The 7,854-nt window shown below is 39.7% G+C and overlaps 1 pseudogene; it reads right to left on the reverse strand.

The window, feature by feature from the left end:
• Positions 1-6,169: 6,169 nt before the first annotated feature.
• On the reverse strand, positions 6,170-7,854 carry LOC137728697 (cytochrome P450 94A1 pseudogene; annotated as a pseudogene).

Raw genomic sequence — 7,854 nt, forward strand, 5'->3', positions numbered from 1 at the left:
TTTGGGAGCTCACTGGCTTCGGGTTCCGTAGGAACTTCGAAGTTAAGCGAGAAGGGGGCTTGAGCAATCCCATGATGGGTGACCCACTGGGAAGTTGCTCGTGAGTTCCCAAAAACAAAACCGTGAGGGCGTGGTCGGGGCCCAAAGCGGACAATATCGTGCTATAGTGGTTGAGCGGGCCCGGAAAGTGGTGCCGCCCGGGCCGGGATGTGACATTACATAAATTACAAAATAGAATAACATATAGATTATAAAGTATGAGAACATATTGAAAATATGAGGAACAAATATATAATGAGCGTTCATCTAAATATCCAACAAGTCTCTTACAATTATTAAAAAGAAAAATACAAAATGAAAGTTATGTAACTTCTCTCTAAGTCAAAGTTATGGCCTAGGCGAGCTAGGCAAGCGCCTAGTCACGACCTTCTTAATTTTCCAAAGTATTAGGAATAATCGGGGAGACGGTCAGCCACCTAACTTTTAGGAGAGGCCTAAGGGGAGATTTTAGAACAGTGGATAATACTTTGTTTCTCATGGAAGGCAAAAGTTGCATCTTTTGAATAACGTATATCTATTGTATAAATTTCATAATAAAACCCCGTTTTAACTTTTTAATCTTCATTTGAATCATTCATACAAAAAAAATCATTTGAATCAGATCATTAGTTATCCATATGTATAAGTTAATCTTCATTAGAAGTTCATTCATGCAAAAAATCATTCGAATCAGATCATTTAGTTATTCATATGTATAAAACAAATCGACGACGTAAGTATCATATAATCTATTCATGATGAACCATTTATTTATTTGATATATTTGAATGATTTAACAGCCTCCGATTTGAATAAAATTTTGTAAGAATGATCTTGAAATGAACTAAAAAGATGAATGGTTCCGATTTATGAAATTATATGACGAAAATAAGTTATTTACAAAATGTAGAATATGTGTATTCTCTATTACAAGAACACTAGTATATTCTAATGGAAAAGGATCCTCGCCAGATCCTTTTTCTGGGGATCCCAGGGATCCCGTGATCGTGGTTGTTTATTGTACATCGTGCGGTCAGTTTTCGTTAGGTACTATTTATATTTAAGGTTAAATTTTAATTTTAAGTTTCAAATTATTTCTAACCGCACAATATACGATGAATGACCATGATCATGAAATCCTCAGAAAAAGGATCCGGCGAGGATCCTTTTCCTATTCTAATAAATTTGGGAAGTAATTTCCTAACAAAGTTATGGTCAACGAGGGATCATCGCTTTATGACTGTGCCATATAGTCATAAGAGAGTGTATATACTACCAATTGCAAGTAGGTTATGTTGAAGAATGTGAAATTTAACTACTTGAGTTATAAACTTCTTTTAAACCAAAATCAAATTTATTGGTTGTAAAGTTGTAGCAATTTATTCATGAACATTAAAGGGGAAGACCATCACGTAGGGTCGTGGCAGATAATTAGTGAATATTAATTATAACATGTGCTAACCCTACCTCCTAACCAACACGAGGAACCCTAGTGACGACGCCGCGTTGATTAACCCAGATCCAGATCCTATCGCACGTCCAGTCCTTGCTGGTTGCAGACCCTTCCAGTAACACGATTGCACGAACACCGTGATTCTCTTGCTCTTTCTTTGCCGCCGCAGCTTCCCCATTTTCTCCCACCACCTCCGGCCATGACTTCTTACCTACACACACACGCACACGCACACGCACAGACATATAACAAAATTATTTAATTAATAAATAAACCCACGATGAAATACCAGTAATCCGACTTTTTATAGTTTTACCTTGACACCCTGCCATTCTAGCTTCTTTCTCACACACAGATATATTTTGTGTTATCAAACTGCTATGGATTGGTATTTATAGATCGATCTGGCTTGAAGTTTGGTTTCTAAAATTTCAAGCATGCACTCAGTCGAGTCAATGTATGCCGATGCATTTGAATTCTGACTATCGCTAGCTGCTCGAACAAGATCTAATCACTTGTGCAAGCCAAGTCCATATGTCTTTCTTCCGTGCATGTGTAATGTTGTTGTCATTTATGCGTGTTTGCCGCATGCATGCACATCCAAAATCAAATCAAATCAAAGTTATCAAACTGATATATTTATTGATGAAGCGCAAATTGTATACTTATTTTATCCTGAAAATTACATTTACTTGTGATATATTGAATTTAAATGTAAGGAATTACATGTCATTTGTATTTTTATGGCTAAAATAACATGATGGAGAAATATATCATAACTCTTTGATCTTTAAAGCTAGTCAAGTGAGTCTAGTACTTATTTTAAATGGCCATTTATCTAGTGCTCTAACTATTTAACCATTTGTGCATTTGAAATATTAAAAGTCAAGACCACCATGTGCTAATTGATTTCAGTGTGAATTGGATGCAGGATGAGAAATATAGGAGAACATGTGGCCACAAAGCTCACGAAAGGTTGCTCTTATCGTTTCATTTGCATAGAAGAGGGAAAAAAAAAAAAAAGGAAAAATGCTGCTATCTTATTAATTTCTAAGGAGCAATCAACATCAAGTAAAAGCAATAAATTGATGTTAAGTATTCGTCGGTTACGGAGAAGGAAAGGAGGAAGAAGAAGAGGGAAGACAAAGAAACAAAAAGAACGGCTGGGAGTTTTGTTTTGGTATTAAGGTATCAGTAATGGGGCTAAACATTAATGAGGATTCAAGAAAGGGAATACACGGAGAAGCAATCAGATCATTCGAAAGGAAAAAAAGGGAAGGCTGAACAAGAAAAAGAAGTGTAGTGCAACAAAGCAAGAGATTTTCAATCTTTTCTAAACTTAGTTTTCTTTTTATGAATTCAATAATATTTTTGATTATGTTTCGGAACTAATTTATTTTCGCTAGGGCTACAATGTAGCCTAACTATGAATTCTTAAATTTCTTAATTTAATTATTTATGAAGTTTCATTCTCTTTGAGTATCATTTTGCTGTGCTTATGAGCTTGATTTTAATCTTTGTGATTGGCCACCACTTTGGTTTGAGTTGAGTGTATGTGATGTGAGTTAATGCAGATATCATATTGTTAATTCGGTTTTAGCATCTTGCAAAAAATACCATGAATTCCTTGATGTAAATGCCATACACTAGGTTTCATGCGGTCTCTTAAGTAGTTCTGAAATCGTTAATGAACTCATGTGTGTTTAGTAATCTAGATGTCATAGATTGTTAGCACATATGAGTATACATAGTAATCTAGATGCCATGGATATTATTAGAGCAACTAGACCGTCAATTTGGATGATTACTCATTAATAATTAACTGTAGGAATTGAGTTGGATTAGTTATGGTGAATCAGATGCTCTAGTGCCTTTCGCAATTGATTTATAATTTGATTTCTTTGTTGTTCTTGTCATTTATTTAAGCTCATTTGATTTTTGTTTACGTTTACAATTTCAAGGTTCTTTCTCAAATCATCAATTTTTCCATTTCAATTCAAGTGCAATACACATTAAGTTAGATAATTAGAATTATTTCAATCTTAGTTGGAACCATCTTGTGCTTGCTTATTATACTACTTTATGATTCGTACACTTGCAAGTATTAAAATTTAGACTTAATTGGGTTGATTTCGATTAATCTAATTGTGGCAACATTTATCTAATTTGCGCGGTTCCGTTTGGATTCTTCCCCATCATTTATTTGGACTCTGTAGCTCAAAGAAGTAAACTTTACACGACGGAACCTTAAATTTCGTCTCGCAAAGTTTGTCATATTACGCTTCAAATTTTTTCTGGCGCAAAAATTTTATCGAGGACTGTATATATGTTTGGCGAACATTATTCATTGGGCACAAACCTTTGAAGAAACTAAAACGTTGATCTTTTTTGCCCGTCGAACGTCCAAAGACCATCACGTAAAGTTTATTTACCCGATAGAATTTCTTCCGTTGGACAAACTTTCGTCAAATATATATAATAATAATTTATGGTAGTAAGAGTGGTTTGGGGTGGAGATTGAGCTAGAACACAGTCAAATCCATCCCAAATAATAGCATCTCAATTATAGCCCAATAGACACAATCCTTGGGTTCTATAGGCCCGTGCCCTTCTCCTCTCTCCCAAAGGAAAGGGATCCTCTCCGGATCCCTTTCTACCTAATCCATGTAGTTTGAAATTCAGACTGTTAAAATTTGAACCAACAGCTACAAATAAAGAGCCTCTTTAAAAATGATAATAATTGTAGCCCTTGAATCAAATTTCAATAATCCGGATCCTGAACTAGGTGGATTAGATGGAAAAGAATCTAGAGAGGATCCCTTTCCCCTCCCAAAAACCCTGACTCTGCAAGCCTACTGGCCGTTGGCCCCTAGTTCTGGCTTGACGTCGACGGCTAGCCTGCCTTCCACCCTCTCGAGAATCCTAGCCCTCTTCCGTCTCTGCATCCTTCATCTTCCAACATCTTCCCCTATGATTGCTTCCCTTTTTTCCTTCCAACCCCTCTTTACTCTATTTTCTTTGCTTTCCCCTTTTCCCTTCAACTCCTCCCTCCCTTTTCCCATTTTCTTTGACTGGAGCATATCCATTATTTGGCCTTTAATTTGTAGTTTTCTTGAGTTTTGTCTCTATCTTCCTGAGCTTGTCTTATATCTAGATTTTTATGTCCCTTTTTACCTCTTGAAGTTTATCCCTATCGTCAATCCTCCACCGCCGACCTCTGCTACTTGACACATTGCCTGTCTCTCTTTTGCGGCTCACTTTAATGTTGAGTGGTTGTTAAAGTGCATTTAGCATTATTTGGTAAGATTATGGGAGCACTTTTTTCTCGGATGGCTCCCTCACCCTCCGTTCATCCAGTTTGTTTGTGAGTTCTTCTTGTTGGTGGTGGTGACGGATTGGTGATGGCGGCACTGCTGGCATTGAGGAGTCTGCATTCTTCAAGACTCTTTTTGGGATCTTCGGTTGTATTTACTTTTGGACTAGCTTGTATTTGGATTGTCTTTAAACTTTCTAATTCTTGTATTAATTTTTAAATGAATGAAAGTTATCTGTTTGACCAAAAAAACCACATAATTTTTGGGTTTCCTTTGCCACGAATTGTTAATATGTACATCAATGTTATAAATTTACTTGAATTCAATATTTAATAGTATACTTTAGATTTATAAAATATTAATTTTGTTGTTCATCTATATAGGAAGACATAAGGAACATTTCATCCTCTGTAAAATTGAATCTCAACTAAATTTCTTGTTCCAGTACCTTTTTCATAAGCAAAGGATTTCGAAATCGAAAATTTAAAATAGTATCCTCTGAACAGCTCTCCTCGGCCGTTGGATCGGGTGAAGCCCTCTTGTTATATTATTGGCTATAGCCTATAGAAGAAGATGGTGCTGTTTTCTTGGGAAGAGATCTCGGATCTCTTCCATCAATACTATTGGATCAAGTGATTCGGACCTTTTAAATTTCATCCAACGACAAAAAAATTATCACAGCTTTTAAGGGATCAAAACAGGTGAGTCGTTGGATAAAATTTGAAGGGTCCGAATCACTTAATCCGATGATCTTGATGGAAGAGATCTGGAGAAAATCTCTTTCCCTTTTTTTGTTACTCATCAGTTGCCTTGGAATTTAAATAGCTGGTCTTCCATCTTAATCAGTCTGCTAAAAAAAAAAACCAATGCTTTGAAGATTGAAGACTAAGTTGCCTTGGAATTTAAACAGCTTGTCTTCAATCTTAATCAATTTGCTGAAAAAAAATAAAAAATAAAAAACCAATGCTTTGAAGATTGAAGGCTAATTTGCACAAGGAGAATAATTAAATCTTATTTTTAGATATGTTTTATGGAAATCTATTTTAATTTCACTTTGTTCTTTGAAAATAAGCCAATAATTAAGAAGAAATGTATTTCACGGTTTGTTGCATGAGCGACGCTGCCTATTAAGCAAATGAAGCTACCCATCGTCTTGCTCACTACTCTCTTACCAACTTCACTGAGGTCTCTTGGTTTGAAGAGCCTCCAAACATTTTACTTGATGTCTTTTTTTAAAGATTTTAATCCTCAAGTGGCTAGTTTCTTTCCTGACCAACTTACCTGCTATTATCTCTTTGGCTTTTGAAATATATTGTTGCTAAAAAAAATATATATATACACACACACACACACAAACACACACTGAAGACCTCTAATAAAAGTGAAATTTAAAAGAAATAATTTCAACACACTCTTTTCTCTTTATATACACTCATCTTTATTTCACGAGATTTTTCTCTTTATATGTACTCGTTACAATACACACACATTGACACATACATACTTAAGCCCTCTCCAAAACGGTGACCGGAAGTCCGCCTTTCATCTTCGCGGTGAGGTAGGGCAACAGCTCCGGCTGTGCCCCGCCCTCCCTCTCCCGCGGTACCACCTTAAACCGCTTCAAAACCGCGCTCACCACCCTCTTCATCTGCAAAAACGCCATCTCCTTTCCCAAACAGATCCTGGGCCCCGCTTGAAAAACCGGATAGCTATACGTGTCCCTCCCAACAAACTTCCACTTGTGGGCCCCCCTCTCCTCTCTCTCCAGCCACCTCTCCGGCCTGTACTCCGCCCAGTCCGCCCCCCAGATCTCCTCCATGCGCCCCATCGCGTACACGTGGTACGTCACAGTCATCCCCTTCTTCATCTTCGTGCCGTCCGGCAAAACGTCGTCGTTTGCCACTTGTTTGCTGTCGGTGGGAACCGGCGGGTACAGCCTCATGCTCTCGCACAGCGCCGCGTGGGTGTACACCATCTCCTTGACCTCGTCGTAACCTCCTCCCGCTGCCGACTCAGACGACGCCGCTTCGTTGATCTCCCTCAAGATCTCGTTTTCCACACGTGGGTTCTGCGAGAGAAGCCAGAAGAACCAGGTTAGAGCCGCCGACGTGGTGTCCCGGCCTGCGAGGATGAAGTTGATGACGATGTCAGTGACGAACTTTTCGTCGGTGTGGCCAGAGCTCAAGAACCGGGAGAGCAGATCTACAGATTCCAACGCCTTCGCCTCGCTCAGATCCCGCTTCTTTTCTCTGACAATGGTTTTCGCGAACTCGCCGACTTCCGATACGACGGCACGGAGGCGCCTTTCGGACCCGATTCCGAGAGCCCTTTTGAGTTTCCATACTGGGTGCGGCAATCTGAACCTGTCGCCGCTGATTTGCACGGCGTCGTCGAAAGCCACTGCGAATTTCGCTTCGGGCAGAGAGGGCAGGAGGTAATCCGGGTCGTACCCGAAAGCAATTCGACAGATGTTGTCGAAACCGAAGCGCTGAAGAATGTCTTGGAAGTCCAGGACTGAACTGCTGGCGGCGGAGGCGGAGAGAATTGGAATAAGGCGGTCCGAGAGCTCTGTGTCGACCACCTGTTCGACAAATTTACGCAGAGACTTGGTGTTGAATTCGTGGCTGGAGACTTGGCGCTGGAACTTCCAGTTATCTCCATCCGCGTTGAGAATGCCGTCGCCGAGGAGGTCGGCGAGTGTGGTGCGGATTTTCTCGCCTTTTTGGTAGTTGGGGAGGTTGGTCTTCAGGATGTGCTGGACAACGGTGGGATTGGCGGTGACGACGACGCGGCGGCCGAGAGAGTGGTGGAGAGTGAAGGTGTTTGATGGGGAGCTGCGGAGGAGGTCGGTGAACCACGGCAGCCTGCGGCGGTGGTTCTTGTAGAGAGATGGGAATGTGCCGATTATTGGGTATGATTTGGGGAGCTTGCTTGTTTTGGGGTTCGGGTCCGATGAAAACCTGAAGAGGAAGAAAAGGATGGGAAGGAGGAGGAGGAAGGCGAAGGTTAAGACCATCTCCAATGGGTAATGGGTGGGCTAAAAGTCAA

The sequence above is a fragment of the Pyrus communis genome, chromosome 10, assembly GCF_041283825.1.
Source record: "Pyrus communis isolate YQ-2024b chromosome 10, ASM4128382v1, whole genome shotgun sequence".
Classification (NCBI taxonomy): domain Eukaryota; kingdom Viridiplantae; phylum Streptophyta; class Magnoliopsida; order Rosales; family Rosaceae; genus Pyrus; species Pyrus communis.